This window comes from Panthera leo, chromosome B2 (assembly GCF_018350215.1).
Source record: "Panthera leo isolate Ple1 chromosome B2, P.leo_Ple1_pat1.1, whole genome shotgun sequence".
NCBI lineage: Eukaryota > Metazoa > Chordata > Mammalia > Carnivora > Felidae > Panthera > Panthera leo.
The window spans coordinates 106,020,999-106,040,066 of record NC_056683.1 but is presented as its reverse complement, the minus strand read 5'-3'; the positions used below and the strand labels follow the sequence as shown (position 1 = coordinate 106,040,066).

At 38.0% G+C, this 19,068-nt stretch overlaps 1 protein-coding gene across 4 annotated transcripts in view; it reads right to left on the bottom strand.

The window, feature by feature from the left end:
• Positions 1–19,068, bottom strand: part of SLC35F1 (solute carrier family 35 member F1) — a 443,643-nt gene that overhangs the window by 180,419 nt on the left and 244,156 nt on the right. Inside the window, exon 1 of one of the 4 annotated variants that reach the window (XM_042939698.1) lies at positions 9,572–9,644. The exons of 2 other annotated variants lie outside the window; for them this stretch is intronic. The gene's annotated coding sequence lies outside the window, so the exon portion shown is untranslated. Of the gene's footprint in view, positions 1–5,507; positions 5,545–9,571; positions 9,645–19,068 lie in introns of those variants that run through there. One more of the 4 variants, XM_042939700.1, reaches the window with a different exon arrangement.

Genomic DNA, 19,068 nt, shown 5'->3' with positions numbered 1-19,068 from the left:
CACATGATGTCAATAACCTAAAAGTTTCTGATCCTCTGTGTCCTAGTCTTTCCTAAAGCCCATTGCATGCAGTGAGAACCCAGGCAATACAGCTTTTTACAGGATCTCTGGCAGAAGTGAATATCTGACTTCTGGGCCTATGAGGAAGATGTGATTGAAGGTCCTCCCATCCCCCAATTATGCGAAACAGGTGGTCAACACCTGGTGCTCTTCTCCCTCTGCAGAAATGTTTCGAGCAGAATTGGTGAGGGAACTATGTTGGAGTTAATATGAATTTTGTACAGTGTATTTAGTTGTAGTGAGTGTCAGAAATCACCCAAATAGGCTGTTCAAGCTCCAACCCCCTTTCACTCCCACAGACAGCAGAGGTCTTCAGAATGTTTAGAAGCCAGCAGGTGTTAAATCTGTGTGCCTGCAGAGACAGATGCTTAAACCCAACTGGACTGTGGAGCACGTGGGGGGTTCAGTGGGCCTACAGAAAATGAAGGGCCTGGGCAGGGACCTACACAACAATGGGCACAATGGCGGGTAACCTCCATCCTCATGCTTCCAAAGGTAGCGATTTCACAATGCTTCAATCCTTCCCTTTATTTTAGATGCACCTTTTTGTTAAACAACATAAATAATGTTTCTGCTGTAGAGACATAACATAGAGTTCAAGTGGCACTGAAAGTTTTTGAATGACGTTTTAGAGAGAATGCTCTGATTGACAAAGGATTTATAACCTGAAGAATAATTCTGAAGGACAGGAGGGTTATGAATTTCTTAATTTATTAGCATGTTAGTTATTAAGAGCCATATTTGAATTTTGATATTGTTGCGTTTTAATGACTCTTTGGTACACTTGGGTCCCAAGTAGACTTATACACGAAAGATGAAGGTGTGTGGCAGGAAGCTTTCAAAATGCCTAGTGTGGTCCACAGCTATTCCAGAAATACACATCATAATAAAGAGGGGGGTCGTTTACTCATAAGCCCACAGAGAGGTGATGTTCTTTTTTTTTTTTTTTTTTTTTTTTATTTTTTAATATATGAAATTTACTGTCAAATTGGTTTCCATACAACACCCAGTGCTCATCCCAAAAGGTGCCCTCCTCAATACCCATCACCCACCCTGCCCTCCCTCCCACCCTGCCCTCCCTCCCTCCCCCCATCAACCCTCAGTTTGTTCTCAGTTTTTAACAGTCTCTAATGCTTTGGCTCTCTCCCACTCTAACCTCTTTTTTTTTTTTTTTTTTTTCCTTCCCCTCCCCCATGGGTTTCTGTTATGTTTCTCAGGATCCACATAAGAGTGAAACCATATGGTATCTGTCTTTCTCTGTATGGCTTATTTCACTTAGCATCACACTCTCCAGTTCCATCCATGTTGCTACAAAAGGCCATATTTCATTTTTTCTCATTGCCACGTAGTATTCCATTGTGTATATAAACCACAATTTCTTTATCCATTCATCAGTTGATGGACATTTAGGCTCTTTCCATAATTTGGCTATTGTTGAGAGTGCCGCTATAAACATTGGGGTACAGGTGCCCCTATGCATCAGTACTCCTGTATCCCTTGGATAAATTCCTAGCAGTGCTATTGCTGGGTCATAGGGTAGGTCTATTTTTAATTTTCTGAGGAACCTCCACACTGCTTTCCAGAGCGGCTGCACCAATTTGCATTCCCACCAACAGTGCAAGAGGGTTCCTGTTTCTCCACATGAGAGGTGATGTTCTTGTTCTCAATCTCTACCTAACTGACCTTCTTCATCTACTGATTTAGCCTTGGTATAACCCTTGTTAAGAAGAAGGCGTTCCAGTTTTGTCCTTCACTTTGGCAGACAGAACAGAAAGTCAACATTCAAATTTTAACCCCTGGTTTGACAATATGAAAGATAAAACTCAAAAAAGAAAAAGGAGGAGGAGGAGGAGGAAGGGGAGCAGGAGGAGGAAGAAGAGAAGGAAGAGGAAGAGAGGTAGAGGAACAAGATCCTGATGTTCAAACTTCCTCTGCTTTATGGAGGGAAGTGACTAGCAGGTCTCTAAATCCATATAGTTCACTTGTGAAACTCTACCCAGGTGTCAAGGGATCTTCTTTCACCAGTCATTAGATTTTTCTAGTCCCTCGCTCCACACCCCAGGAGAGGTCTGCTTCACAGTGTCACACAATGAAAGCAGAGACAAACAAAGAGTGGATGTTGCTGCCACATCAGGTCACCTCTGTCTAGGTCTCCGCCTTATATTCACCTTGGGATTCTATTTATTAAACTCTGCCTCATGTATGGCATCATTCTGGGACTTGGCACTATTTACTGACCCACTTTCATCAACTACCTGCCACTGTGAGCAGCTCTTTTGTGGACCAACATATTTCTACTGGCTCTCGGGCCCCCAGAATGCTGAATCAGAGCTGGAGGCAGTCAACACCATTTCTAACTCCCTGTCTCCAACTGGACTTGACAGATGATAAAGCAAACATCCCAAAGGCAGAGAAGACACCTTCATAGTAAGTAATGAGATCACAGACTATAGGATGCAACCCAACTGCTTTCTTCTCTGAAGCGAGACCTTGACCTTGTCTAACACTGTGTTTTTCTCTAAGGACCAGCACTCACCTTAAGCATTACACTTCTGAATACAGTATCAGGGCCAGTCCTGCACAGGCACTATTTTCTTTTTCTGGTGATGCTGTAATCTATTCCTTTTACCAATATATCTTTATTAACTTCCGATTTCATAAGGATCTGAACTTTCAAAATTGGGTTGTGGTTCATCTTCCAGAAAGGAGGTAGATAGATGGAAACACTTACATGAAGATTGTGTTGATGGTCTCAGAGACATTAGGGGAGAAAGATAACAAGATGCAAGGAAAGGATGGGCCTGAATTAATCAAGAAGGCTCAGAAAAAAAAAACAAAAAACAAAACAAAACAAAACAGAACAGAACAAAACAAGAAGGTTCACTGTGGACAGAAAGGCCAATGCTTCCAAAAAGCAGAGCACTAAATCGTTCAAGCTGACTATGCCATGCAGCCACTGGGCATCTAGTGAGTGCTACAAGTGTTACAAGGCCCTAGGTACAGAGACTGTGACAAGGGAGGTCGAAGCAGATGTATAAGTTTACCTCTAGAAGTTAAGCAGTCCATCATGAAATTGAAAAATCCATTAATTTTCATATTTAAAAAGTCTATAAGCAACAAGAATAATAATAAAATAGTGTCCTGGATCTCTGCATCACAAAAAGGAAAAGAGAAAAAAAATCACAACTATTTTTCCTTGAGAATTAGAGTCTGTTTTCTATAAATTTAACTCCAAAATGGAAATCAAGAGAAAATGTTCTTCCCTCTGGTAATTCTGCACACTGAAATATTTCTTTGCAGTGAAAATTGGCCTATTTTATTCTATTAATATGATTAACCTTTCTATAAACTAGTTCTAGGTGGAAATTCATTTTTTTTCTAGCCAGAAATGTTGCCATTTATGCATCTAAAAACTAGTTTTAGTGGAAATAAATGACATATTTTTTAGAACCTAAAAATAGTTCTGCTAAAAATTCTGAAAAAAAAAAAAGAAAAGAAAAAAACCTAAATCAAGGCAACAGTGTTCTGCTCATTCACAGCACTAGAAATGTGTGCTTTTGCGGCTAGGTTTCATTCTTTATTCTTCCTTTTCATTCATCTTTTTTTTCTTGCCACTAGCAAGGTCCCGCCTGAAAACTCTATGGACCAGATCCTTCTCTTGAAACCAGGGCAAATCACAGATTATTAATTCTAGGAGAGCATCATTTCAAGTGTAATGCAAAGATCTCTTATTCAGATAAATCACATAACTCCTGGATCTGCCTTTTCCAGAGATTCAGATCTGTTCCAGTTATATTTCTTACCCAGATGCAACATCCAGGGAAGGATATGGAGTTATAGGTCAACCTCTTTCTTCCCTCCACTGGAAGAACCACATTCAAGAACCTCCACTGGAAGAACCCCATAGCCCCTTCTTGGCCCTTTTTTTCTATCTCCATGCCCTCCTCTGGAAGGAGTGTGGGCTCCTGTGCTATCTTTACCACTTAAAAAAATCCTGATAGCTTTACAGATAGTGCAAGGAGATGGTGAGGTAATATCTCACCTCCTCTGCATTTCAGAAGATGGTAAAGGTAGTGGGGCAAAACTCGGTTAAAAAAATGGCGATAATAGTGGGACTAGATAATTTAGTGGAAGATATATCTGAGGACAGAACCTTCTAGTTACTGCCCAAATCACACCCTATGGGCAAATATCTTGGGGAGACCAAGAAGACGTGTCACAAATAAAAGAACAAATGGTCTCTACTCAATCATTCTTCACTGAGAAAAATAAGTCATTTTGGAATTTCAGTTCTTATCATGTAGTGACAATAATAAAACTCATCAGTATAATTAACATTTATTAAGCACTTACTGTATGCCAGACACTCCAAGGCTTTATATGGATTAATCCTACAACAACCCCATGACCTAAGTCTTTTCATTATCTCCATTTGACAGATGACAAAACAGAGGCGCAACATGGTTAAGTAACTTGCCCATGATCGCACAGCTAGCAAGTGATAGAAATGTAATTCATGCTCAACCTAATTCCACTGTGTGAATTCTCAACCACAAACTATATGGCCGTTGTCAGACAACCAAACACGTTATACTGCTTTATTTTCATCACTACTTTCATTCTTCTTCATTTTATTTTTCGTATCTTTTCCCCCCACTAAGTCTTCACTGTTATAATTTTTACATCACTCCAATCCAAAGGCTATGAAATGATGTGATATGGCCTGGGCAGGCTGGGGAAGAAGAAACAAGGTGTGATCTTTCCTTAAAGACCTGGATCTATCTGCTTGTGTTTCTTGAAATAACAATTCCGGGGGGTGCCTGGGTGGCTCAGTCAGTTACACATCTGACTTTGGCTAAGGTCATGATCTCACAGTTTGTGAGTTCGAGCCCTGCATCGGGCTCTGTGCTGACAGCTCAGAGCCTGGAGCCTGTGTCCGATTCTGTGTGTGTCTCTCTCTCTGCCCCTCCCCTACTTGCATTCTGTCTCTCTCTCTCTCTCTCTCTCTTTCTCTCTCTCTCTCTTAAAAAAAAAATTTACAAAGATAAAAAAAAAAAGAAAACAACTTGTGAAAAGTAAGGTTCATCCTTTGAGTTATTTACTAAATCTATATATCCATTTCTTGAGGTCCTTACGAAACAGTAGTATAAAGGATGGATTATATATCTGACACTCAGGGAGTTTACAGAGTTCTCTTAACAAAACACTTAATCATATTTATGTGGTGTTCCTTATTTCTAGAAAAGTTCAAGAAAAAAACCAAACATTGATCTTTTAGCAAGAAGAGGAAATAATTCATCAGTAGGGTGACAAACATTACTTAAATCAGTATATATTTATATATTTACTTATGTGTATTGTGTAAATATTATAATATAGCATATAATAGTATAACAATATAATGTAATAGAAAATAATATAATAAATATAATATAGGGTAAATTTACCTGTCTTTGAATGCCAGATGTAAAATTTAGAGTTACTAAATCAGTATGCAAAACTTCCTTCAACTTATTAAAGTAGAAAAGGTGAGAACACCCATGTTTAAAAGATGGGGCACATCTCCTGTATTATTACTGACAGCAGCATCTATAAAGATACAAAAATATTCATACTCTTTGACACTTCCAGTAATCTCCTATCTGAGAATTTATTATAAGGAAGTCATCCAAAAGATGGAAAAACTAGACTTGCATCATGATTATTATTCATAATGACAAAAACTTGGAAATGACCTAAATGTTATTATAACTTAATGGTTCATTAAGTTACAGTGCATCAACTTGAGTGAATAGTAGGCAGCAATTTCCTATCATTGCCAAAAGATAGAGATATGAAATGCTTAAAATATAATGCCAAGTGAAAAACACTATAATAAAAATTGCTTCTGTGCTTTGACCATAATCGCATAAAATTACTTTATGCATACTGACAGGTTTTTTCCTTTTGTTTTCTTTCAGTGTATGTTACAACTTGGATAGATCCATAAAAAAATTCTTTTGAATCAATTCTCCTCTATTAAGTTAATCACTGAGTAACTTGAAATTGCAGGAAATATTTTTTTTAAGTTTATTTATTTAGAGAGAGAGGCAGTGTGAGTGGGGGAGGGGCAGAGACAGAGGGAGACAGAGAATCCCAAGCAGGCTGCAGGCTCTGAGCTGTCAGCACAGAGCCCGACGCGGGGCTCCAACTCACGAACCATGAGATCATGACCCCAGCTGAAATCAAGAGTTGGGCACTTAACCGACTGAGCTACCCTGGTGCCCCACAGGAAATAATATTCTTGATTAAAAAAAAATTGTGTGTCTTTGGGGAAGGTGTAGTATTGGAACAACCAGTATATATACTGACTCTTCCCAACCTTGGACTTAAGCAAGACAGTGACATTTCCCATTCGTGGTGTGAGGACAATGTTTGCTACTTTTCCATGCCACATATTTTATGAAGATTAATCAGAAGGTTGTAAAGTTATCTGAAGTAACTGCCTGAAAAAATTCCTAGCTATAGAAGACATAAAATATTTATAAAATCTTAACATACTTTTCCCTTTCCTTTATTGGCTTTGGTTCTGTTACTTCCCATTAAATGATTTATGATATCTAAGCCCTTTATTGTAATCTATCTCAAATCCCTTCTGACTGTAGTGCAGTATAAACAGGTAAGAGATAATCATAGTGCTTCATGCATAACAAGTAGTGGCCATTCTCTGCACACAAAAATGCAGATAAAATTGGGGGGAAAAAGTTGCTGCCTTAAGCTTAGTGTATGTTTTTCCACATTTCTGAACATTTGGCATCGTGTAATATGATTGGCCAAGTGTTGTGTATTTCAGGTAACCTACCCAAAAAACTCACACCTTGTTAAATCACAGCTCCTTTAGAAAGACAGAGCATTTCTATAGTAAACCAAACTCTCCTGGTTTCTGAGAAGGAAACCATCTTTATTTTGCAGATGAAGAAACTGAAGCACACATATCCTAAGAAGTCTGTCTAGAGTAATAACAGGAACCAAAATTTATTGCAATCATACTAGGTAACAGACATCTCATAGCACTTTACCAGTACTAAGTGATTTAATCTTCACAACCTCCCACTGAGAAACAGGCTGCTGTCCAATTCCAGGTTACAGATGAGGAAACCGTCAAAGAAAGGTTACTACTCTGCCCCAGGCTTCAAACTAAGAAAAAAATATCTCAAATTTCTTGTAACACAACGCTTCAAACGTTTTAGAATTACAAAGTGCTTTGTAAATAAACTATAGTACACGTAGGGGGATGGAGAGTTTGTAAGGTTAATGGCGATACATCTGAGGCAACAGGCAACCTAGCAAAAAGAAAAATGTTTGAAACTTACCAATGTGCTTACATTCAGTGAAGAAATTCCTAAAACATCAAAAGGCTTTTCCATCTATTAAATTCTGTCCCAAAATACGGAGTATAGGGGCGCCTGGGTGGCTCAGTCGTTTAAGCGCCCGACTTCGGCTCAGGTCATGATCTCATGGTTTCTGAGTTCGAGCCCCGCGTCGGGCTCTGTACTGACAGCTCGGAGCCTGGAGCTTGCTTCGGATTCTGTGTCTCTCCATCTCTTGGCCCCTCCCCTATTCATGCTCTGTGTCTCTCTGTCTCTCAATAATAAATAAACGTTAAAAAATTAAAAAAAACACAGAGTATAGGATCCTATGTTTACATCATATGTAAATTATCTCTTAAATATGTGAAGGTTGGTCCTTTGGCATCACTGACTTAGTATTCATCATATTTACCATCTAAATTAAGGTAGGGACTTTTATTTCATATCCCTGATTCTTCGCCATCTCTCACATTCCAGGCCAAATGCATTTGCAACAAGTCCTGTTGATATGATTTCCAACACATCTATAAAATCCATCCCTTCTTCCTACCACCACTGCCTACCTCGTAGTCCAAGCCACCATCCCCTGTCCTCTAGACTTCCGTGCTGCCCCTGTGCTCCCTGCTCCCATAATTGCCAACCCTCTTCAGTCTACCCTTGATAAGTCAGCTAAAAGAACCTTTGGAAATGCAAATCACAGCACTTAACAACTTGGTTTAAAAAGCCTTTGATGGGGGCGCCTGGGTGGCTCAGTCGGTTGAGCGTCTGGCTTCGGCTCAGGTCACGATCTCGCGGTCTGTGAGTTCGAGCCCCGCGTCGGGCTCTGTGCTGACTGCTCAGAGCCTGGAGCCTGTTTCACATGCTGTGTCTCCCTCTCTCTCTGACCCTCCCCCGTTCATGCTCTGTCTCTCTCTGTCTCAAAAATAAATAAACGGTAAAAAAAAAAAAAAAAAAAAAAAAAAATTAAAAAATAAAATAAAAAAAATATATATAAAAAAATAAAATAAAAAAATAAAAAAAATAAAAAAATAAAAAAAATAAAAAAAAAATAAAAAAAAAATAAAAAAATAAAAAAAATAAAAAAAATTTAAAAAAAAAAAAAAAAAAAAAGCCTTTGATGCTCTGCCGCCTCCTTCTTTCTCACTCCACTCCACTCTCTGCTCCTAGACAATTCCTTCTGCACCTGCGCCTTCTTGCCTTCCTCTTATTTCCATTGCTCAGTTGCTCTCCCCTCACTCTATGTATACCAACCCGACCAGCACCTCCTTAGGGAAGCCACTTCTTATTTCTCCACCTAATTTAAGACACTGCTATTCTCTTCACCGCTCCCACTGACTTCCTCTAAAGCACGAACCACAATCCACAATTATTTGATTCATTCATTTGCTAATTTAACACGTGTCTTCCCAGTTAGACTGTCAGCTCCATGAAGGAAGGGCTGGGCATCTCCTGTGTACTGTTGGAGTTTGCCTGCCCAGCACCTTGCTTCTCACATGGGGGACTCTTAATAAATAGTAGAAGAATGGATCATTAACAATTTTGTGAAATATAAGAAAGGGAGCAATGAATGTGTTGAGTAGCACTGCTTAATTATTTATTTCCATGAAACACCCCAAGCTAACCACTGACATTCCAGGAAAAAAAAAAAAAAGTAGTCTAATGAAGCACTTATTATGCAGCAGCTCTTTTCTAAATGTTTTACATGGATTAATTCATCTAATCCTAACAAGACTCTTGGGAGAGGCTATTTGTATCCTTCTTCTACAGGTGAGACATCAAGTCCAGAAAAGTCAGTAGTCGCTTTTAGTGAGGGGAGCTTCGGGGCTGTCATCTTTGAAGCCTTAACCACTAACTATTTTGCCCTTCGTGGTAAAACTCCAATTGTATGTAGTCTGAATTTATTTTCCTAGATTTTCTGATCCAGTATAATTTCTAAGTCAGTCTTTCCACAGCCAAATGCTAGCAGAAATGTCGAATGCCCTAGGAATTAAGCCAAACAAGTGGGCAAAAAGAATAGAGATTATCCATGGGCAGTAGCCCAAAAGCCGCTCCAGGCCATGGACCTGCCAATCCCCCTCCACCACTGGTGTGGCTGGCTGAAAGCGGATGTAATGATATTAATGAGGTCACATATTAAATATGCCTTTTTTCCAAAATCTCACCAAAATCACAGATGTCCTGTGGCTTGGCTTGCTCCATCTCTGGGGCATTGACAAACCCCTCATCTTAGAAACATTAAAAACAGCAGAGCGAGTTTGAGATTCTAGTTATGAGGCTGTCCACCCACTGGGTATCTGGAAAAGTTCTCATATTTTACGAATGCTAATAAAAGGGAGTAACTCTGGGGTCATTGGGTGGCTCAGTAGGTTGAGCGTCTGACTCTTGATTTCTGCTCAGGTCATGATCTCATCATTCGTGGGATGGAGCCCCACATCAGGTTCCACGCTGACATCACAGAGCCTGCTTGGGATTCTCTCTCTCTCTCTCTCTCTCTCTGTCTCTCTCTCTCTCTCTCTCTGTCTCTCTCTCTCTCTCTCCCTCTCTGCCCCTCCCTCCTCTACTCATGTGCATGCTTTCTCTCTCTCTCAAAATAAATAAATAAACTTAAAAATGTATTTAAAAGGGAGGAACTCTGGAGGAACAGGTTATGAGGCTTAACTTGTACTGCTCAAGTTAAGTTCACCAGAACTCAGGATATGCTCACAAATAAACAAAATCAATCAGAGTCTACTTCTTGCTCCACCCCAAAGCTCAAGGTCAAAATTTGCTCATTTTTACCTTTCAGAAAAATGACAATGAATAACTATAAATCTTATGTGAATATACTACATCTAGAGTATGTGACAAAAACAGAAATTCATTTTTTAAAGTGTTTCAATTATACACATATATGCACACACATACACACACACACACACATATATATACGTATATATATACATATATATACACATATATATATACACACATATATACGTATATATATACACATATATATGTGTACATATATATATACACACACATAAATATACACACATATACATATATACATATACATATATACATATACATATATATATACACATATATATACACATATATATACATATATATATATATATATATATATATATATATGTCAACTTTTCCCAAATAATGGTTTAAAGTTAAGACAGCACAGAGGGAGAGTGACATGTTACTCCCTATAACAATAGATTCTAGCTAGTAGTTTTAAATTAGGAACCAGAAATAAAACCTGAGTGCTGAATTCTGAGAACACCATTTTCTTCTTTTTCTGTAAATAAATGTGTTCTGAATTGCTGTCTCAGCACACATACACGCATACCTGCAAGCACCTACATATCCATCTGTTTATCCAAAGACACATAAATTTGTGCAAATTATTGCTTATCCAGTCAAGATTCTGGGATATGGGAATAAATATGAGAAGCTGAGCGGCATGGCATTTCTTTTGTCCATGGTTCCTGGTTGATCAAGTTTTGCTTCATTCATCCTGCTGTCATCTATTTTGCACATCGTGAGGAATAATGAGTTGTAGAAAAATTAGGTCAGATGCCTTAAAGAGTAGTATTTATTAATTGTAACTGTCAGTCATTTTTATAGTTTAGGTTTTTAGTGATACCTTGAGAATATATGGAATTTCTTGATGAGTTCCTGAGACTAGATTTGATTACATGCACTTACTTGGGTCCTACCCAAGAGGAAGGGAGCAAAGGGTTTGTAAATACATGAGGCTTTCATTAGGTTTAGAACTTTCAAGTGGTCATGACAGGTGACAGATCAGGACACATACCACCCAAAGAAGGACAAGTCAGCCTGGGCCAGGGCTCAGTAACAACATAAAGACCTGAGACCTCAGCCAGGAGGAAGCCAGTGGAGGGTTCTGTCCTTCCTTCCAGTGTGAGTACAGGTTGTTAACATTTTACTTCTCTCCTCTCTAGGGAGAGATTGGGATGGTAGGTCCAATACCAGCGGGGACTCTTGGACCCTCAGCTTGGAGACTGCAGTTCAGAAAAAGAGAATGATTACCCCATTTAAAAGTAAAGGCTTCCACGGGGCTCCTGGGTGGCTCGGTCGGTTAAGCGTCCGACTTCGGCTCAGGTCATGATCTCACGGTCCGTGGGTTTGAGCCCCGCGTCGGGCTCTGTGCTGACAGCTCAGAGCCTGGAGTCTGTTTCGGATTCTGTGTCTCCCTCTCTCTGTGACCCTCCCCCGTTCATGCTCTGTCTCTCTCTGTCTCAAAAATAAATAAACGTTAAAAAAAAAATAAAAAATAAATAAAAAGTAAAGGCTTCCAGAACTGACATTTTGACGCAGGGTTTCCAAAAACTCTCACTACAAGAGTAAAAGTGGACTTTGGTTCAAGCAAATTGTTGCAGAGAATGGTGGGATGTCTTGACAATGATAGGCACTCACTGCAGTCTACAATATGTCAATTCAGAAATGTTTCTATTTTAAGCCTGGGAGTCTTACTCTTTTCAGGGAAGACCAGGGGTTTCAGAGATCCACTGTGTCCAAAATTGGCACTTTCAAAGCATTAACAAGGAGAACGGGGAAGCACAGAAGGGCATCACCTCTCAAAGTGCACATAGGCAATTTCTTTCCTTGTCATTTATTAAATACCTCATCTGTTTGTTTAGAACCCATCTCCATAGTAAACTGTAGGAAAAAATCTGTTATTTGGTACTGAATTTCTAAGCATGGCCTTATAACACCAACCAAATATTTTACCTTTGATTATCAGTTCTACCTAAAAATAGTCAAGTGTTGGGAGTAAAAGCAAAGTGTAAGCTTTGGGTTAAATTTGCCTATTAATTCAGGCAAAAGTGAAATTGTTTTACTTTATATCTTCTGGGTAATTGCTTCAACTCTCCACTTTAATTGAACCTGGAGACACGGCCAGAGAAGTGTTTCTCTCAGGATTTTATCTTCAGTTTGTAGATAGGTATTTATTACACAACATAAATGGGACATAAAGCAAGCTTTTAAAAAAAGGCCTTTTGAGAATAATCCTAATCAAACTACCAATTACCCATCATCTCATCACTGAAAGTGAAAGATGATCTTTTTTCTAGCCATTAGATGAGTTTGCTGCTGCCAGCTCGCTGTCTAATTTCCTCTCTTCTGTTGAGGTCTTTTTCTAACTTCCTGCTTTTAGCCCATAGCCTAGACTCCTACTAGTTGATAAATGTTCCAAAATTTTCAGTGCTCTTCCCCCCATGCCCTATTCATTTCTGAGCCTCGGTTAAGTGTTGGGTATTTTATTTTAAAGCCAGCTCTTAATTATTTGGATGCCAATTAGCCAGGGTCTGGAATTAACTTGACTCTGCTCTCTGTTCCTTTTCTGCTCCCTGCCTTTTGGCCACAGCACAGCTTGTTAGTTCCTTCATAAGGAAATGAGGTGCAGGAGTAGGGTAGGGATAAAAGCCTGGAGACTCAAATACGTTCACTTTGTTATTTGTTGGCAGCTCTGGTTAAAAGTTTGGCAAGGCAGTGTATTAAAAGCACACAATAATAGTAAACTTTCTTCATCATGTTTATCTCATTTATTCAAGCTCTCCCCGATTCCCATTGCTGGTGTTAAACTGAAAGCTGCCAGAATTGTACTTGGTACCTTATATTATGGCAGGAAAAAATTTAAGTTTCTGACCTGGCAAAAGCTTGTTTAATGAGCAGCTTTGCTTGGTACAGAATCCTTTCAGATCAGCAAGCACAGGGCAATCAGCCATTGGAAATTCAAGCTACCACACTGTCAAAAGCTCAGGACAGCCAAGCTGCAATGGTTTTAGCTAACAATGGCATTTATGTTTTTGTTGCATTTCAATTTTTTTCTTAATAAAGTGAAAGAAGAGAAATGAAGGAATTGAGGTAAAGACACTCTTGTATTGCACATACAAAAATGCCATGCTGAAGCCTCCAACTACAATAAATTATTACATCATTATTTCATATCAGTTGAGATACAAAAATAAAATATCACTGGGTCTTGAACTGCATTGTAAAAATAAAGGTAGAGTCATTTCATCAGCTTCCCATTTTGAGGGTAATTTCAGTTTTTTGAGAAAATGTAACTTTGAAATGGGGAAATTTCTTACAGGCTTTGATGGTAACATTTGATTCTGAAAGGCTAGGACAGCTATTCAAATAGTATATGGAGAACTTATTATGAAATCCCCAACTGCACTGTTATTAAATCATCTAGTAATTTTTATTTTATTGGTTTCTTAAATATTTGGGAATTATTTTTTCTTTTACATATACTACAGTGTCACAATGTGTCTGGGGGTCTTCTCCCCAACTGAGAAAGACAAAAGAGAAAAAACATGAGAGATCATATAAAAGATAAATTTAGATAAGAAGAAGAAATTCATAACTTTGAGGGGAATGTTAAGCATCAGAATGCATCTCTAAGGGAATGGTAGGGCTGTCTTTGAAGAGAAAATAATTTCTCATTTACACGGATAACTTAAATGTGATTCTATGAGATGAGAGGGTGGTTGGTTGAAATGATCCTTAAGGAAGTGGTTTATTTGCACATTGCAGAAAACTATAGCCAGATATCACTGGATTCAAATCTTTGTTCTGCAACTGACTAGTGCTGTCACCTTGAGCAATACACAGAACATTCACAGGTTTCAATTTTCTCAACTTTAAAATGAGAAGCAAACCATAAGAGACTCTTAAATACAGAGAACAAATGGATTGCTGGAGGGGAGGTGGGGGGGATGGGCTAAATGGGTGATGGGCATGAAGGAAAGTACTTGTTGGGATGAGCACTGGGTGTTATAAGTAAGTGACGAATCACTAAATTCTATTCCTGAAACTATTATTACACTATATGTTAACTAACCTGAATTTAAATAAAATATTAAAAAATAAAAAATAAAAAAAATTGAAATACTTAAAAAAAAGTAAAATGATGATCATGAAAATGTACAACTATTTTGTGAAGGTTAAACTGGGTCAATATAAACAAATCCTTACCAAGGTAACTATATCATAATATGTTTTCAGAGGTAATAGTTATTTTTATTAAAGTCCCTATCAACTTTCTGAAAATAGAGTAGTGCCACAGATTCTAATTTGTACCTCTGGAGAGCAACTCTTGAATGCCTAATAAAATAAAGCAGTGAACATCTCCACACTAATGCTTATGATGATAAGCCAGAAAATAGACACAAGAAACAGCTGCTGAAGCAAATCAAAATTTTTTCCTAATTCTTGATTTTGACAGCTCACAGTATTAAACTTCTTTTGATTGTTATTAATTTAAACTATTTTTAATTGGTCCTTTGTCTACTTTCAAAAACCTTTGAGATCACTTAAAATAAAAATTAGGCAAAAAAATATATCTATTGCATATTTCTGATAGAACTGTTAAACATTTAAATTCAAAGAGTTTGAAGGGTAGCAGTTAGAAAGAAAAGAAAGAAAACATTAGTATGCCAGGAATTAGTAATAGCCGTTGAGTTTACTATGATTGAGGATTAAGTTTAATATTGAGCGTCCTGGCAGCCAAGGCAAAGAATTCCTTTTTATCATTTAATTCTTAGAACCTTAATGGAATGAATTCTGTCAGAGCCACTTCAGTGTGGAAACTTGCAAGAGGTTATTGCTTTCACGGGGCTTCAACTCACCCATCACCCTCTAAATTAATTTTAATGTACAATTTTAATGTATTCTTAATGTACAACGAATTAAGGGTTTGAGCCTTTAGTTATCATTATTTTTGAATTATCTTGAGAAAATATGGAAATTATTTGTAAGCAGAAAACGCAACCCAATGAACTCATGTTCACAAGAACTATGTAAAGAAAAGGGTTGGTAAGCTATAAGGACAATATGGCCAAATTTTTCCCTCCTAAGTTTACCTCCATAGATATAAAGGGAATTCCCTACTTTCAGGGTATTTTAAGCATCAGCATGCATCTGTATGGGAATGAGGGAGCTATCTTCAATACAAAATAAGTTCTTGATTACTCTTTGAATTAGTTAAATGTGATTCTGAGTGATGAGTTGGTGGTTAGCCAAAATGATTCTTAAAGAGGTGGTATTTTGCAAAATCTACAGAAGCCAAGCAGATTATCATGAATTACTCTGATACCTCAGGCTGCATTAGCCTAGTCTCAGCTAACACTATTTTGTAGCAACATTGCTTGAAACCAGACATAAAAGATTTAAAAGAAAGTTTTTCTCTGTGTATAGTTCCTTGGATTCCTGAGAATTTCTAAGTAGCTCATCAAACTGTACCAATTGCCGATTCCATGCCAAGCACTGTGCCTTGTGGGAAACCATCTGTATGTTTATTATAAGTGTCAAATTAGCCCAGAAGAAATGAGAAGATACCCTTGAACTGGGGGTTCATCTGACCCAACTTAAACTGAGAGACCAGTCTTTTGTTTGTACTGTGACTAGAAGCTGTGATATTTTTATGCTATTTGTCTTTCTGGTTTCCATTTCAAAGACTATCCTTTTCAGTATGTAACCTTATTATTTTCCCAAAGACTTTCACCATGTTTGACTTCCTAATTCATTTTATCTCGTCTTTCCATCTGTTGTATACTCAATTTATGAATCTCAGTAGTGCAAAATGTAAGTTATTTATTTAATTTGAACTGGATACCTACAAAAGGTAAGCCACGGTGGTCTGAATGTCCCTCAAAAAATGCGGGCCTATTAATTCATCTTGTAAAAAGGAGCATAATATTGGATATTTCCCAGACACTTTAGGTAAGCTGCCAGGATTATTGAGCTTACATTGAGTAATTCTTAAGGGTACCTAACATATACACAATGATGCTGAATAAGTATGTGGTAATGACTAAAATTATGTATTAGACAGCATTATTGTAGGTTAGCCAATAATGTATAAATCTTTTTGCTCTCTAAAATAAGAAAATATTGTTATTGCTGAATTATTTTACATCGTCTCGTATATAAGCATCGTCTTTTAAATCTTTAAAAAGGCAGAATACTTGTGCTGCATTTCTTTTATTCTAACATAAGATTTAATGACCACTGAGAAATAGTTACCTTATTTTAAACCCTCTGCACTTTGAAATCTATCTCCACGTAGCTTTGTTAATAAACCGCAGTCCAATAGAGTCTCAAAGTTACCTTATGCTATCTTAGAGGACCTTCCCTCAAAAAAAAGAAGAGTTTATTGTCTCTTAGCTCAAGAAGAATCCATGTCTGAACACTGTAGCAAAAATGCAAAGCATATCTATCCCTAGAAGCTGCCATTTTCATCACAGCGCCCTTCATTTGCATCTTGCCATGAGATCAATAAATCACTGGTGTGAAGTACACAGCAGCACAGCATTCAGCCGTACTGGGAAAAGAGGCTCATTAGCTCCCAGCTCTGTCCCTTCCTGAAATGAATTCTGCTCTGTTTACCTACCAGATTCGTTACTTCCTCCACATAAGAAGGCATTCATGAGAACTCAAAGCCTCCTGGATTCTTTCAAAAATCTGTTTTGAAGACACCATTTTAAAATGAGCAAAAAATTTGAACAGACACCTCCCAGGATATATGAGTGGCTAAGAAGCATGTGAAAAGATGCTGTACACTGCTACTCACAAGAGAGATGCGAATTAAAACCACAATGAAATACCACCACGCCCTCCCTAGAATGGCTAAAGTTCAAATGACTGATGACACCAAGTGCTGATGAGGATTCAGAGCAACTGGAATTCTAGTATGTTGCTGGTGGAAATTCAAAATGGTACAGCCACGCTGGAAAATGTCATAAACATACATTTCCTGAGTGAACCAACAACTCGCATTTCTAAATATTTATCCGATAGGAAATGAAAACACCTGTTGCACAAATATGTATATGTGTATGTTCATTGTAGCATTATTCATAATAGCAAGAAACTGGGAGCAACTTTAATCTCTCTCAACTGGTGAATAAATAAGCAAATTGTGCTATATCCATACCATAGAACAATGCTCAGCAATAAAAATTTATGAGATATTAATACATGCAACAACATGGATGGATGTCAAAAACATGCTATATATGAAGGAAGCCAAACACAAAAGAGAATGCACTGTGTGACTCAATTTATATAAAACTCTAGGAAAAGACAAAACTATTCTGACAGAAGGCAGATCAATGGTTGCTTCAGTTTGGAGAATGTGGAAGAGGATTTTCTGCAAAGGGCATGAGGAATCTTTAGGACAATGGAAATAATTCTGTATCTTTATTTTGATGATGGTTGCACGATTATATACAATTACCAAAATTTATCAGACTGTACACTTAACATCGATGAGTTCATTGTCTGTGAATAAAAGTTCAATGAAAATTTTTATTCTGGACTGCTCTTTTGATTCATTCTACTTATTATAAAGTGATAAAACTTACTCCAAATTATTGGCCCTTGTTACCCAGAAAATCAACTCTGATAATCTCAAAAGACTTCTCATTCCACAACTGCTCTCATAAAACAAGACATCCCCTTTCTTTCTACTTCTGTTTTCAGAATTCAGTTGCTGCAAATGTCCACATGCTGTTTTTTCCTCTCTTTGTCATAGGTCATAAGCGAGAAGCACTGTACCACCAGAAAAGGAAACACAAAAATGTATATTCCTTCACTTAGGAAAACATAGTAAAAATTCCTGACAAGACTCTGTTTTGAAAATGTTTGCATTGATAAAGGTAATAATATTTAGAATCAAATGTATGCAAATAGGGTTGTTGGTACAGCAGGTGAAAATTACTAGCCTCTCACTTATCTGCTGCAGGTCTGAGAATGACCATCTTATTTCAGTAAAAAGGAAGAGTGAAACCTACAAGAGGCCTCAGATAGCAGAACCAGGGTCATTTTTGGAAGTTACACAGTTTGTATACATGCAGAAATAAACCTGAAATCTACAACCTTTTGGAATTAAAATGAGCTGCCTTGTGAAATAGTGAGCCTCCCTTCACTACAGATAATAAAGCAGAGGTTGAATAAACATTTGTGCAAATGTCATAGATGTTATCTCAGCATCAGCCATGAGGTGAGACAGTGTGATCTCTGAGGTCTCACTTGATGCTGAGATTCTATGATTCAATTAAACCATTAATGACCTTCTCCTCTGCAGTTTTACCAAAGTCATGGGTTAAAAATCTAGATTGCACAGGGAATGAGCTAATGGTCACAGACCGCTTATTTGAGCAAGTTTGAGATGCTGGCTATGAAGAACAGGAAGAAAATAAGAAAACAGCAGTATATACCATAAGGTCTCAAAAGGGTCTAATGAACACCCCCTCCCCTTTTAAGAACATGATATTCAACGGCAATGGGAAGGAAGCAAACTGAAAAGTGAACACTGAAATGATAGAGAGAGGAAATGAGAGGATATAAGTGTAGGTCCCCATACATGAAGTAAAGTCACTGGATGGGTTCTACCTTTTCTGTAAAGTGGGAGGCAAAGGCTTTTGAAAAGAAGGAAGAGAAGAGAACACTGATGGTTTAAAGAAACATACAGTGAGGCCCCTGGGTGGCTTAGTCGGTTGAGCGTCTGCCTCTTGATTTTGGTTCAGGCCACGCTCTCATGGTTCGTGAGTTTGAGCCCTGTGTGGGGTTCCATGCTGACAGCGGGGAGCCTGCTTGGGATTCTCTCTCTCCCTCTCTCTCTCTCTCC